Here is a 16,577-nt window from a genome sequence, read left to right on the forward strand (position 1 = left end):
GCTCCATAAATGTTAATAGCGTCTGCTGAATGATCTTTTTACTTTACAATACGAGTAAAATAAAAAGGACACAGATAATTGTGACAGTTATTTATTTGTGAAATTTACTTTAGTCAGTAGTTCTGAGTATTATTAGCAACTACGCTGAAGTCCATGAACCTAACAACGATATGCACAACGATATGCAATTAAGACTCATTGACATATACTTTCCGCATTCTGATCCTCAGCAACTGGGCGTTTGAAATACAAGGCGTAATCACTTCCCAGCTGGTAATCTTCCTACTGGCAGTATACTTGAAACTTGGCAACAATGGAAATTAAGTTTGGCAACTCCATGATGACAAGTTATTTCATGGATAGCATAGAACTATCTTGCCTAATTCACTTGGTGTTTCCGTGTTTTTCCCATGTAATAATTCGAGTGATTTTCATATAAGCTGTGATATAAGGTTCCTAGATCTTTTATATTGTGATTTATCTGTTCTAGCAACTACTGGAGCTGTAAGGGTGACACGAATGCTTCAGATCTTTGCTAGTGCGGCAACAGGATCGCTCCTCTGGAGGAAAGGCTGCTTTCACTTGTGGTCCCAGTCTTGCTGAACGCTATATTTTTAGCTGTCCTGTCACAGGGCTTCAAACAAGCAGATAGACACTCAGTGAGGTAATCTTCCGAAAATTTCTTCATTAAAAGTTGTCTCACTACTTCAGTATACATGAAATGCCACAATTCTTTACTTCTCGGATATGACATACGAAGTCCGAACAGAGTAATATCTTACCAATTTGTGGCAATACAGGCGCACTTGTGTTAGGATACTTTATCTTTTATGAAAATATGTTTTTATCTTAAGGTTACTGCAGTACACCGCATTTCATTCGTATCGGTACAGTCCATATTTTAAAAGCGTATTCCGGTTAAAATGTGAGAGACATTGATCATCAATAATACACCCTCCCACATTATTTAAAACACTAATCATGCTCAGGAAGTTTATGGATATCATTCCTGAAGAAACTTATCAATTCTGAGTTAAAGACGTCTTCAAACCTGGTGACGTACATTTCATGTAGGAAGAAATTCTGTTGACGATAAGCGCTGAGAAAAGTAAACATTCGAGTGCATAAGGTCAAAAATTTAAGTAATGTGAGATTTGACTTCCCAGACTCCTGGATAGTTTAATTTTTGAAACCAGCATTGTATGTCATTGTGTAGTACCAACACATGATGCAGTTTTGCCTGTCGTCGTCCTTGTATTCCGACCAAAAGGAGTCACAGATATATACAACAAGTATTGTCAGCAACAGATAGACGTACACGTAGAGAAGAGCTCATAGTACACAACATCCTTTCCAGCCAACAAATGCTAAATACCATGTTGATCCTGCCATTGCTCAACTATATGTCCTTTGTTAGGGCTCAGCTATTAACTTCCTCTTAACAAGTAAACAAAAGAATATTGCACAGGACTGCTCACCAAGCGAACTAATGATTTTCAGACAAAAATGCCGTGGTAGTCACTGTTTTTATTTTTGTTACCTGAATCAGTGCATGCAGTACACCCACACCCAGTTCATGAAATTTCCCTATTGAATGTAGATGTCGCACGTTAGATAATTTGTCACAATCCATCAGATACGTCAGTTATCGAGACTGTCTGAATGTCGAAAATCATTCTTGTCAAAAAGATCTTTACTGAAAACAGAAAATCTTTTTCTAGCATGTATTACCCAAAGTCCTAACTCCACACAAGGATACAAATGCTGCGTCCACTGCCTTCATTCCTCAATTAAAGTCAGATCGAACAATAAAGGTATGTCGCAAATGTTTGGCCTTTTCGCTCTTGCGGTGCTATTTTATACCGCTTAAACGACGCTCTTAATTTTCAAGTACGCAAAATTCAGTACTTAACTGCAAGACAAATATTAGAATTTCAAATGAGACAGCAGATTAATACACTCATAGCAATGAAAATTTGTAGTGTTACTGCATAGTGTTCACCCTGTGAATCGACTTCATTTGGCTCGGAAAAATAAACTATAATAATAAACAATTTTAAGGTTACCAGTGTAAGAGAAGAAACAGGTCCAAGGTGCGTCACTCTGTCTTCACCTGGTCAGAAGCTGGCTGACATGCAACCAGCGGCGCTAGGCCTGTGGCCAGTGGCCGCTGTCGGGTGAGAAACTCTCGAGCGTAAACTATTCTGATTTTGACCCTGTCACGAGGCGTTTCATGAAATTGTTTCTGGACGCTTCTTCTTTTTCCGCTAGGTTAGTGAAGCTGGAAGATTCCGCTATTCCTGATTGGTTACACTGAAGCCAACTATGTTTGCAGTTTCATCAGATTGATATAACTGGCAGACAGTCGAAACAAGATTAAAAAAAAAAAACAGTGGCAGGAGTGATCTCGAACTCTGGACATTGAGTCTATATTGCAGGACGTGTACCGAAAGACCGGTGGCTGATGCGACACGTAACGGCTCGAGAAGAAGACAACAATTTCTCCAGACACTTTCGCATAGTACAGTGTTTCCAGATCGCGCATATGGCCGGTTTTATCGCCTGCCTTAAGGGAAAGACTAAGACTCGCTCTCTGCAGCAGCCGGCCGGCTGTGAGACGCTATTTTTAAGAATGTACTCTTACCTGTATGCCGTCAGAGGTCGTTCACCCACTACCAGTCTTTACCTGAAATCACGCCTAGTGCCTGCCCATACAATGACTCCTGGTGTAACATCGTTTCCACCATGGGTACCGAACAACCTATTCACTGTAAAACATATGCATCGTTGAACACCATATGACACGATTCATCAGCAGTCCATGATTCCCAGTCTCTTTATCACCTGTGGTGTTAACAGAACCCTGCACAAGGGACAATTATTCCCTAGTCAAGCTGCTGCTAATCTCTGATCATCTGTGCAGAGTGACATGAAATTTTACGGGGACTCCAATATTTTTCTATTATTTTTTTCGGATAGCAGGCGCAGATACGAAGGGGCTATGATGTGTTTGCTGCATAATGGAGCAATCTTTCCATGTTGTGGTCAGATGTGCTCTACTAGACCCTAGACTTCTCCACGTAATCCAGACTGGACTTGTGTGAATTTCGAATGCCCCATAAAATAGATATTGCATCACAGGATCAGTCAGCGGAAAAGGAACCACAATGAGGACCCTTTTAATTTCTGTAAAGTTCTGAATGCACTGTCTCGCATGAGCACATGGCATCTCCATGTCTTTCATAGTGAGCATTCATCATATGACACTGTTAATGCGCATTATATATTCTGCTAGGAGTGGTAACAACACTAAGCACTAATAATGCAAATGCACTTTGGCAGCTATCCTATATATCACACAGTATTATAATTCTAATTGTTTAAGTACCCACAGATGGAGTCACAGTACTTGTACAAAGCGACATTGACATCTGATCATATCTTCTTGGTCATTCACTTTTTTGTATGGTCATGTACACATATGGAACATTAATGACCTGTGTGAGTCTTGAATAGTAATTTGCTTTACAAATATGTGACCACAATTCAGATTTCCTTTTTATGTTCTGAAAATCTTGATATAAAATTTAAGTATTGGTACACTATTTAAGCTACACTTACGTGTAATATGAATATTTATATCGTCATTTATAAAACCCATGACTTATATTCCAGATATAACAGCATATTAAATATGATGTGATATAAGAACACGTTAATTATGAATATATAAGTATAACAATATATGTATATTTGTTGTTTTTTTTAGAGCAACATATACCTTCTGTTTTATACAAGTACCATTTGTAACTTACAGTAAAATAAATAATAGCAAATACATTCCTGTAGTTCGGATATTAGCGATTAAAGTGAGCTCTATGTTGCAACAAATTTTCACCAATGTATGGGTGGATGGTTTTTTCTTTGTATTGTCAGACAGAAGTGTAACACTGTAATACACTCTATTTCAAGTTTCATGCTAGAGGTAGGTGTGTAAATGTGGAAGCGTGTGGGTAATGTGGAAACGTCTAGTATTTGGCCTGCAGAGTGCTACACTGTAGCGGGGCAGCCAGAAATTGTTGCAATAGTTCCTATTTGTCACGGTAGGGGGTTAGCAGTCAGCTGAGCAACAGACGCCGTGACAATTATGCAATTTACGTTCGCGCATTTTCTAAACATTTTTTGAGGTAAGTTTTAGTATTATATTTATCTACATACTTTGTAGTTATCTTTCTTTACGTCTGATAGCTTATAAAGGGAGGTGCATAGAAGGTTTTAGCAGTCCTTTGTTAACCTTAAATGGATAGTTGCTTAATGTAATCTACCGAAATTTAAAATGCCCATTGTGTAGGTAATGTGGAAGCATACATACGATGGCATTGTGGAAACGTTTCCACAATACCAGCGTCAAATGCATTACTTCTAATATGTTTTGCGTCTGTTTGGAGATGCTACGAAAGCTAACTGATCGGAAACTGAGAGCTATTGTGAAGAAGTGGGATGCTGAAAACGTGATTAAGGCTATAATAGCCTTAAGGAAAAAGCAGATGAGGTGAAGAAGAGCAGTAAAATGCTTCAGTCTACCTCAGACGAAACTTCAAAGGTTTATGCATAGTGATATGTCACCTGAAGAATGTGTTTCTTTGAGACTTGGACGTAAGCCTGTATTAACTGATGCTACTAAGATACAGTTGGTACAGTATCTCATTGAAATGGATAATCGCTTCTATGGCCTTACCAGATTAGATGTCAAGGGAATGGCATATCAGCTAGGGGAAAGAAATAATATTAATCATGGTTTTACTTCAAATGCTGCAAGTAGAGCTTTTGTTTGACCTTTTTCTTAGACGACACATAAATAAACTCACAGCCCACAAACCTATGGGGACCTCATTCTAGAGAGCAAACGGGTTCAACAAATAAGCTGTAGACTAGTTTTTTGACATTTTAGAAGTTGAGTACAGTAAACACTCCTATAGAGCTGATCGTTTGTACAATGTGGACGAGACTGGGCTCTCTGTCGTCCAGAGCAGAATACCACACTTAATTGGACTGAAAGGTAAACATCTAGTAGGTGCCCTCACATCAGCAGAGCGATGATCCCTGGTGACTGTCAAACGCTGTATGAATGCTAGCGGTACTTTCATACCACCAATGATGATCTTCTCCAGGAAGAACTGGACTGACACTCTACTGAAAGGAGCACCACCTGGAACATTTGGTAAATGCCATCCTTCAGGCTGGATTCAAACTAAGCTCTTCTCCGAGTGGCTTGATCACTTCATTTCTGTGGCACATCCCTCAAAAGAATCTCTTGTGTTGTTAATTCTTGATGGGTATAGCAGTCATGCCATAAACCTTCAAGTTATAGAACGTGCAAGGGAGAACCGTGTTACAATCGTAAGCATCCAGCCTTACACCTCTCATAAAACTCAGCCACTTGGTAAGACCGTTATGGGCACTCTAAAAACCTATTACTCTGAGTATTTCGCCAATGGTTGCGGCACAGCCGTCAACCCTTAGGACCATATGACATATCTGAGTTGTTTGGGAAAGCCGACCTAAAGTGCCAGACTGGCTCTATTTCTGCAAAAGGATTTTTTGAAACTGGAATTTTCCCGTCTGACAGGACTGTTTTTGCAGAAATCAACTTTATAGCTGCCATGTCGGCTCTAGATGAGGCCAGAAGTCTGAGAGGAACTTACGAGAATCCAGCATCTCCAGGTGGAAGTAATGACATCAGACAAGAAGACACTCAGAACGCATTCAGACCTGTGACAACTGACAGCCCAAGTGAAGATGGCCACAGAGAAAGCAGAAGGTCAACATCGTTGTCAAATACCTCATCAAACATGTGGGTGTCTCCACAAGATATCCTGCCAAACCCTCCTCTAAAGAGGAAGGTTTCAAACAGAGGTCGTAAGCCAGGTTCATCAGCTGTTTTGACATCTTCACCTTATAAAACACGCCTTCAAGAATCCTTACTGAAGGGCAAACAGAATCTTCCTAAGGCATCTGCCAAAAGCAAGAAAAAACGTGAAGCTCCTCCTAGAAAACCATGTAAAAAACGGATTAAGTTATGTGAGGAATGAGATGAAGAGCCTAATGCACCAATTGTCTCTTCAGGTGAGTCAGATTTGGATCTCCCAGTTGGGTAAGAAATACCTACTGAAGAAAATGCCATCTGTATTTTTTGTGGAAGCGCATTTTCCAGTGACATTCAGGGAGAATTGTGGATTAAGTGTGTAGTGTGTGAGGAGTGGCATCACTCTATGTGTGCCGGAAATGAAGGAGATATTTACATATGCGATTTTTGCAGGTGAGCTTCGCTTATGAAGCATTTTTCTATTACAGTCGCATTTAAAAATATTTTTGTGTAATTTAAATTTAATATAAAATAAAGTAGTTTCTAACATTTTAATAGTTTTTGTTTGAAGTAGTCAGTTTCCCACAATTTTAAAGCGTATCCGCATTATCCGCACTTCTTGAAAAATTAATGAGTTGTCGTGCAAGCAGAAAATGTTTTTTTAATTTTTAACATATTTAGTTTCTGTGTTTCATAATATTATATTCATTGCTAAAACATTATGAATTAGCTTTGGCTAATTTTTGAAGCTGAAAAAGAAGTAAACATTTCTTTTATACAGCAAAAACAAACTGAGTTTCCACATTATACCCCTACTTCTATCATGTAGCATGGAACCTGTCTGTTAAATGCAATTACACAGAATCACAAGAACTCAGTAACTACCTATAATTATGTAATACTTCAAGACACATTGAGCTGAGCTAAATTCAAACTACCATATACTTGTCCATCCACTTTACCACAGTGGTTCCATATTCTTAAGATGAATATCCTGACCCTAATTACCTGCAGTAGGTTGGCTAAAAATATGCAACAAAAGAATTACTTACATAATACATTGTACATGACATAACAGGCACATTGTTCCTAATGAGATCAGCTGTTCATCAGCAAGAAAATGGGTGTTTAGGTTCATTACATCCAAGACCGGAATTTCACTCCTGTGGCAGCCATTGAAGGAGAAAATCCATAAACCGAAATACGTAGTGCAGTAAGGATTCAGTTCAATAAGTTGCAAGTCCTGAGAAGTATACGTCGTATCTCTGAGAAGATAAAAACAAAGAATGACAAACAGAGCTCTATTAGTAAGTCCAGGAACATGTAACATAAGGTCCCAGCGCAGATGTACCTCACTAACAGTGTTAACTTACGTCACCAGAAATGCCATTGTGTGCAGTGCTCAGAGTCACAACATCTGACTGGCTGCTTTGCTCCCACACTTAGAGGATCCCCTCCACCTAATATTGTGAGGAAATTTTATAGTGTCAAATCATATTATTTCATTGTTGATTTATAGAGCAACTTTTATGAGGACTACAGTGTCACTAAATTGTTGACACTAGCACTCATTCTCCTAGCGCTTGTACAATCACAGATAATGTCAAATTTTATTTTGATAGATCATTCATTATCTCAAGAACTTACAAAATTTAATTTATTTAAATAGTCTAGAATTTTAATATGTTTAAGTTTGTTTTCATAAGAACAGATTCTGATGTATTTTCTCGTAACTCTGAAGCAGAGAAAATCGGTGCAACAGCCAGCTGGATTTTATCCTGTATGGGTCATCAACTGAAGCCCATTGTCGCTGCCATGCCCGCTACAACTTCCAAGAAGATGAGCTTTGAGAAGTCGTGCTGCTACTGACTTTGACTGTTAAAAAATTTATTGTTCGATGGAGAATTTTTTTTTAGATAAATAAATGTTCAAAGCTTAATGAACTACATCAAGCAATATTTAATATAGCCCAAATAGTGTTGCTTTTATATGATCATTAATACATGGCCTGCATTTTACTTATCATTGATAAGAAATTGTACTTATTTCCAAGTTAGTGGCTATTTGAACCTATTAACCAAATCCTAAAACTCAAAGTTATTAATAGAATTATATAAGACTGAATTTCTTTTAGTACTTAACGTTTTATCTATCGATCAGCATTCATAAAGAGACATAAGGCTGAATTATTATTAGCATTTAATGTTAGATATTGCTATTTGTCAATTTACTTTTAATACTTACATATTTAATGACACATAAAATAGGTTTCAATGTGTGTAATTAGATGTTAAGCTATACTTTTATTATTGCACCTACATATGTTACCTCCTAATACAGTATTTCTCAGTACAAATGTAAAAAGGGTTAATAGCGTTTGTGAATTCAGTTTTTTAAACAGATAATAATGATCTACCATTTATAACAATGTAGCATCTACCCATGAGTGACTAGTCATTGATTTGAGAATTTAACAGCTCTTCATTTAGCAGAACAAAATTCTTTTCTTTCGTAAAGTTGTGAGTCAGACAGATTCTGAATGTAACATTTTCAGTTACATTAATGGAATCATTAAAAGAGTAATGTAATGTACAAGCCTGCTTCTGTACTCCTGTGTAACAATGACATCACATGACACCATCTATTTAACTATCAGACAAAGGATCATATTTCTGAATCAACAGTACAATTATAAATATAGTCGAAAAATTATTCAACAATGTGTTCATAAATTCCTGACTTCTACTCTTATGTCTAGCTTCAAATGCACTAGCTTTTGCACTTGAATAATTTATAAACAAACATTAAGTGATTCATGATAGTGCAGATGACTGAGCAGCATAAATTAAAATTTAAAATGTAATAATACTTATTCAGTAATGTGTAACACATGTATAACACTTCTTTTAATTATGGTCACAACTGCAACAGTACTTCCAACTGTTATAATTGAATGATACACAAAACACCACACTCATCTTTTATGTAGGTACAGTTGACATTCTGTGAGCCATATTGATAATGAACAACATATGTATATTTACAAAAGTATTCAATTATGGTGTATTTGCTAAAAATAAATGATCTATTTGCTGCATTTAAGATTTTCCAAGTTCCACTTCTCCTCAGGACTAATCTAACATGATTCACTCTTAAGAGGAATAGTTTGAAGTTTAATGTAGTTTTATAATATAGACAAACTTAATAATTTCCCTTTTCACTTCAAATTTCATCAACACAAAATATTGCAAGCTTAACTTCATTGAAATGTATAAATGTTTGGTGTTCCATTGAATTTCCCAGTCAATACACAATTTTTTGTCTTCAATTTATGGAAAAGATGAGGAACTGTAGAACTTTTAAGCCTTTTTGTCTTTACTTGATGATCAAATCCAAGTTCATACTATACACACTTATTCACTTGTGTGAATCTTGATGCTGGTTCAAATACTGCTGCATATGCATAGTCGATTTATGTAATGTATCTGTTTTCGTTGAGCAAAATGTAAGGGATTCTTTGAATATCCCATATCTTCTCTTTTTAGTCTAAAATTAAACTCCCAAGTGTAGTCCATGTGCAAATTAGTTTATAGAACTATTTTTCAATTTACGATTTTTCAGTATATTAATACACCCACAAATTAATTTCTTCTTAGAAATTTGGACCAGCAGCAGTTGTTTGATTTCAATGGACATCAGTTCCAGTTCCATGGGCATAATTCTTGCTACTATCATTTCTCCTACATGGCTACTCTTCAGTATTAAATAAATTCATAATCAGTTGCCACTACCTTTTTATAAATATTTTTATTTGAAAATGAATCTGTTCTATGACCCATAAGCTTAATATATCCACTTTCCATTGAGAACTATATATTATCCTCAAGCGAATTTAACACCACTGTTTTGTTAGTGTCCTGGTTTGCATAGTATCTGTGGCATTGTTAATATCCTGGGATGATTCTTAGCACCAAGTTGTGATAAGTATACAAAGTATTTTATTGGTATCAGCCAAGTGGTTAAGCAGTATTTTATCAGTGCTACATTAATACAGGTGCGTTATATCTTATTCTTTCTAAGTAACTTAATAGTTTGTGATTTCCAGTATCAATGAACTGTTAAAGTATTGATCAAAAGTTAGGCACTTACAAATATTGGATGGATTTAATAATACTTTTAATTTAATGGTGAATTTTACTAAGCACCCTTTGCTTCAAAATCCAATTATCTGTTTACAATGAACAGATTTTTAAGCTTAAGTAATAAAAAATACAGAATTCAGTAACTTCTAATTTTACCCCAAAATAGCCTTTTAAGTTTATAGAAACTATAGAATTTATTTTTGGTCTTAATGTGGTTTTTAGGAACTTACATTTTTTGATGTAATGAAATGCAAGTGGGACACGTTCACACTAAAATTTATGAAGTCATCTGCAAGATTTAATAATTGTTTATACGAGGGTGAGTCAAATGAAAACCTTAAATATTTTTTTAAACATTATTTATTGTGTAGATGTGTACAAAGCGGTATCACTTAACAACATAATCTCCCCCATGCTCAATGCAAGTCCTCCAGCGCTTACAAAGTGCATAAATTCCTTTGGAAAAAAATTCTTTTGGTAGTCTGTGCAACCATTCATGCATCGTGTTGCTTACCTCTTCATAAGAATGGAACTTCTTCCCTTCCATTGCGTCTATGACTGGTCCAAACATATGCAAATCACTTGGAGCAAGGTCTAGTGAGTATGGTGGATGTGGAAGGCACTCAAAATGTGGGTCTGTGATTGTTGCAACTGTTGTACGGGCAGTGTGTGGCCTTGCATTGTCATGTTGCAAAATGACACCTGCAGACAGCCATCCTCGTCGCTTTGATCTGATTGTAGGCAGAAGATAATTTCTTAGGAGATCTGTGTATGATGCACTGGTGACACTGGTCATTCTAGGCATGTAATGCTCCAAAACGACGCCTTCTTCGTCCCAAAAGAGAGTCCGCATAACCTTCCCTGCTGATGGTTCTGTTCGAAACTTCTTTGATTTTGGTGATGAGGAATGGCGCCATACCTTGCTCGCTCTCTTCGTTTTCGGTTGGTGGAAGTGTACCTAGATTTCGTCCCCAGTAACGATTCTTGCAAGGAAGCCATCACCTTCTCGTTCAAAGTGCTGACGAAGTTCTTCACAAGCATCAACACGTCGTTCTCCTATTTCAGGAGTCAGCTGCCGTGGCAGCCATCTTGCAGACACTTTGTGAAACTGGAGCACATCCTGCACAATGTGGTGTGCTGACCCATTACTAATCTGTAAACATGCTGCAATGTCATTCAGTGCCATTTGACGGTTTTCCTTCACTATGGCTTCAACTGCTGCAGTGTTCTGTGGAGTCACAAGTCGTTGTGCCTGACCTGGACGAGGTGCATCTTCTACCATTTGCGAACTTCCTACTCCATTCGTAGACTTGCTGCTGTGACAAACATGCATCACCGTACTGAACCTTCATTCGTCGATGAATTTCAATAGGTTTCACACCTTCACTGGGCAAAATCTGAATAACAGAACGCTGTTCTTCCCTGTTGCAAGTCGCAAGGGGAGCGACCATCTTTATACTGATACTGCGACGGTATGTGTGCATTTGCACTATGCCGCCACGTACAGGCCATTCTGCACGCAGTTTGTAGCACGCTTATCAACTTACAGGCTAACGGCGCAGCCCAAATCATTTTGTTATTCTCTAAATTTGTTGATTATCTGTGGTATGATTAGTAAACTGCTGCCATTAACGCCTCTAGCTATGATACATTCATTGGCAATAGCATGATACTTAAACTGAACCTTGACATATGAATTATATACTGTCATGTAGAACTTCAGAATCTTTCTGAGATGAGGGAACTATAGGAATTAATAAACCGTCGACAATTTGGTCATTGGAAATGAGTCACATACATGGTTTGAAAAAGAATGTGAAAAGAGATATGTCATCTCCTAATTGAAGTAACCATCCAGACATTGGTTAAGGGCTTTAGAGAAACTAGAAGAAATCCTGAATGTGGATGGCTGTATGTCGATTTTAATCGCCGTTCTCCATAATGTGAATTCAGTCTCTTATCACTGTGTCAGCCCAATAAGTTTTTAGGATGGGTACCGATGTATGATAAGTGCAACAAGTAGCCACCTCTTCTTGGGAACACTTCCTGCTTCTTATAATTCTGCACATAGAAAGCTTTTGTGCAACACGTAACGCAGAATAATGGACTTGTACTCAAGAGGACACTGGTTATAAATATAAGTCAGAAATCCAGACCCAATTAATCTAAATCACTTGAGAAAAAACCCAGAATGATTCCTTTGAAGAGAGCCTCGTTGGTTTTCTTCCCCATCTACGCTTGTAGTAAATCAGGAGTATTTATTTTGTATATGGTAGTACGTTCACCTGTCTTAATGCAATGTAACCCACTTTACTTTTGTGTGTCGATTCCTGACAGTGATTCCATTCGACTAGCGATTCCTGAGAAGGGTTTCGAACAATTTCAGGCTAAGTGGAAGATTTCTAAAATTTTATGTTGCTGACGCAATACATAAAAATGTCATTCTGCCAATATCAGTATCAGAGTCATCGTGTCTTGGTGATATCCATCCCTAAAAATTCTGATGCCTGTAATTCTACAGAGGATGTTGTTTACAATATTACAACGCTGTTTCTTGCAAATCGAGACTTAACTGGTAGATTGTTTTTTAAAATATGTTCAATTCTTCTAAAGACTTAATCACAATTCACCTCGGGTAAGACAGATCCATGCTCTAATAATTACCGCTTTAATTATCAGTCTTGCTATAATTTTCGAGCCAAGACTCTCCTCGATACTGCTTACAACAAATTACGTTCTCCTACTTTCCAGCAATAAAATCCTAGTTGGCTTCCACGATGGCAATCAGACTACAAACCTTGGTACAACGTCTTTCCTCACATTCTGTACTCCAGAGGGTGGCCCATTCATATGATACCACCCTTATAAGACAAAAACATGTGGATATACGGAAATGTAAAGTCAAGCACTCGAATATGAGAAAAAAGAAGAAGAGGAAAGTCTGGGACACTATGCATGCAACATGGCGGCCATTTTACAGCTCCTAATTCACGAATGAAAGGGGCAACATGTGATACATCAGAAAGACAGAGAATTTCATGAGGAAAGTAATGGTGCATTTCATTTTAGCACAACTACATTCATTCAACTTGCCTCCATTCACAAATAAATGGTAGTCCAAGCAGTAAAAAAAAGCACAAGTTCCCTTGTCAATATATTCCCTCCATTCCAGGGAGAGAACCCATGCAATGTTTAAAGTAAATACTGCATTATGTCTTGTTGTTTAAGAGTTATGAAGGCACTTCCTATTAATAACGAAAAAAATATTTTCATATCCCCACATCATATTTGGAGTAAGTGGCAGTACAATGTCCTAGAAGAGTAAAGAACATCATTGATGACTGTATTGTGCTTCAGTATAATGTCACGATAACTAGTATAGCTAATAATTCTACAGATGATGGCGGTGATGTATGAAATTTACTATCCATGACAAACGTCTGAGAAACTTATAAATACTACACACCTAGGCGAGTGGAGCTAAAAATTGAGAACTAATGTGAGCCTTGCCAGCCCTTACCGATGCTGTGCGTGGTTACGATCTTTGTCTGTTACCCAGCCACGGCTTCGAACGTGGCGCCCGAGAGGGTGTGCATAGCGACTTCCGAGACTTTTTCGCGTCAGTCTGGCTCCATGCCGGTAAAGTCACGCGTGATGTCTTCATGACGTGTACACGCTGTATCGAAGACTACAGAGGCTATGTATCGAATTTTGTGATCGTTTGAGATGCTAAACTACGGCAGCCATTTCTGCAGTCGAATTAAAGGAGTAGTTCATTATACACTGCAAAGGCAAAGAAACTGGTACACCTGCCTAACATCGTGTAGGGCCCCCGCGAGCACGCAGAAGTGCCGCAACACGACGTGGCTTGGAGTAGGCAAACGTCTGAAGTACTGCTGGAGGGGTTGGAGATCTCTTCTGAGCAGCACGTTGCAAGGCATCCCAGACATGCTCAATAATGTTCGTGTCAGTGGAGTTTGGTAGCCATCGGAAGTTTCAAAACTCAGAAGAGTGTTCCTGGAGCCACTATGTAGCAATTCTGGACGTGTGGAGCGTCGCATTGTCCTACTGGAGTTGCCGGAGTTCGCCGGAATGCACAATGAACACGAATGGATGCAGATGATCAGTCAGAATGCTTACATACGTGTCATCTGTCAGAGTGGTATCTAGACGTATCAGGGGTCCCACATCACTCAAAATGCACACGCCCCACACCATTACAGAGACTCCAACGGCTTGAACAATGCGCTACTGACATGCAGGATCCGTGGATTCGTGAGGTTGTCTCCACACCCGTGCACGTCCATACGCTCGATACAATTTGAAACGAGACTCGTCCGACCAATCGACACGTCGAATATCAGTGTTGACGGGCCTAGGTGAGATGTAAAGCTTTGTGTCGTGCAGTCATAAAGGATACACAAGTGAGCCTTCGGCTCCGAAAGCCCATATCGATGATATTTCGTTGAACAGTTCGCACGCTGACACTTGTTGATGGCCCAGCATCGAAATCTGCAGCAATTTTCGGAAGGGTTGAACTTCTGTCACGTTGAACGATTCTCTTCAGTCGTCGGTGGTCCCTTTTTTGCAGGATTTTCTCCTGCCGCAGCGACGTTGGAGATTTGATGTTTTACTGGATTCCTGGTATACACGTTACATTCACGAAATGGTCGTACGGGAAAATTCCCACGTCTTCGCTGTCTCGGAGATGCTGTGTCAGATCTCTCTTGATAACCTGCTATTGTATCAGGAGTAACCGATCTAACAACTGCGCCAAACACTTGTCTTATATAGGCGTTGCCGACACCAGCGCCGTATTCTTGCTCTTTTCATATCTCTGTGTTTGAATGCTCATGCCTATACCAGTTTCTTTGGCGCTTCTGTGTATCTTAAGTTGGTATATTCACTGCAATTTTGGAAGCTACTGATGCCTGTATTTCCTTTGGAAGTATGAACTTGTTAACTTGTGTAAAGGAATGACCTCACTCTGTCGTATCTAAACGACAAAACCGACAAGTTTCGAAACAATATCACCGTCGTTCAGTCACTTAAACGCATTTATCACATGACGGAGGTCCCGCGCTCGGAACTACCAACACTCTGATTTTTTTAATGCAAAAATTGTCTCCAAATTGTAGTATAGTACGATGTCCACGTTATACTCGATGCAACTGGGGGACTAACTTCGTTCAGTCGTTAAAATTAAAGACTGAAATGCCTAACGGCAGTGCATAATTTCACTGTCATCTTGCTTATTTTCAACAAATTACACGATCATTGAATAACTGTCTGACGGTGTCCTAGCAAGGATTATTGAATCTGACCTACAAACATGCTTTTGACATTTTCAGTCTCACCAGCGAGAAAGACAGACACGAGTCTGCTTTATTACCACATCATATTAGGGACGTCACTTGGCACATCTAATCGTGAATTTAACATCTCATTTCGTTTTTGTGTTCATGATGGTACAGCATTTTTGCTGAAAATAGGTAACCAAAGAGCTTTTCTTCTCATACTCCAGTGTCAAGTGACTGCACTGAGCTGGCAGTATTTGTAGATGGTTCACTATATCACTAAAATGATATATTCTATTAAGACTGCTCAGATGACCCATATTTTCAACATATTTTAAAATTTCCAAGAGTACTTTCATTGCGGTTTCCGAATGATGATCAGTATCGAATTGAAGAATTCTGTTTCCCGATAAATTGGGAAGAAGATTTCAAACCAACCGAAACAATATGTGACATGCTATGGCCTTCCACGTCTATGTTTTGTGTGTCAGGACAGATTAATATTCTTACATTTATTGTCATTAGTCATGCCCTACCTATTTGTTATTCTGATGAGTAATGATAACACTTTTCAGTTTACTGGTGTGATATGTGCAGTTGGTTGAGAATATGAAGGACATCTGTCAAATTATGCTTTGGCGTTAGACGTTTCTGTCTTTCATTGTAACAACTGAATCGCTTTTGATGGCAATTCCTTACTTGCGTCGAGCTTAACTTGGACACCGTACCATGCTGTTAATTGGCCGCAATTTTCGCATTTAACAATATATGACTCTCGGCAGTTTCTAACACAGAATCTGTGTCACTACATACATTGACTGGGGCTACTGCGAGAAAGACTGTATAGCTGCCAAATTTACCATTTACACATCTTTTTGAGCCCATTCTTTTCCAAAAATTTGTACGTTCATAATTTCAAAGAAAGTAAAGATATCAGATGCTTTGAAAATTGTACTGATTATCCCAGTTGAAGATATAATAAGTTGCTCCTTTAATTAGTATGCAAAAATGGCAGCCGCAGTTTAGCTTCTCGAACGCCAACAAAGTTCGATAAGCGGCCGATGCCTTCTTCGACGTTGTTGTTGTTGTGGTCTTCAGTCCTGAGACTGGTTTGATGCAGCTCTCCATGCTACTCTATCCTGTGCAAGCTTTTTCATCTCCCAGTACCTACTGCAACCTACATCCTTCTGAATCTGCTTAGTGTACTCATCTCTTGGTCTCTCTCTACGATTTTTACCCTCCACGCTGCCCTCCAATACTAAATTGGTGATC

This window comes from Schistocerca americana, chromosome 4 (assembly GCF_021461395.2).
Source record: "Schistocerca americana isolate TAMUIC-IGC-003095 chromosome 4, iqSchAmer2.1, whole genome shotgun sequence".
Classification (NCBI taxonomy): Eukaryota; Metazoa; Arthropoda; class Insecta; order Orthoptera; family Acrididae; genus Schistocerca; species Schistocerca americana.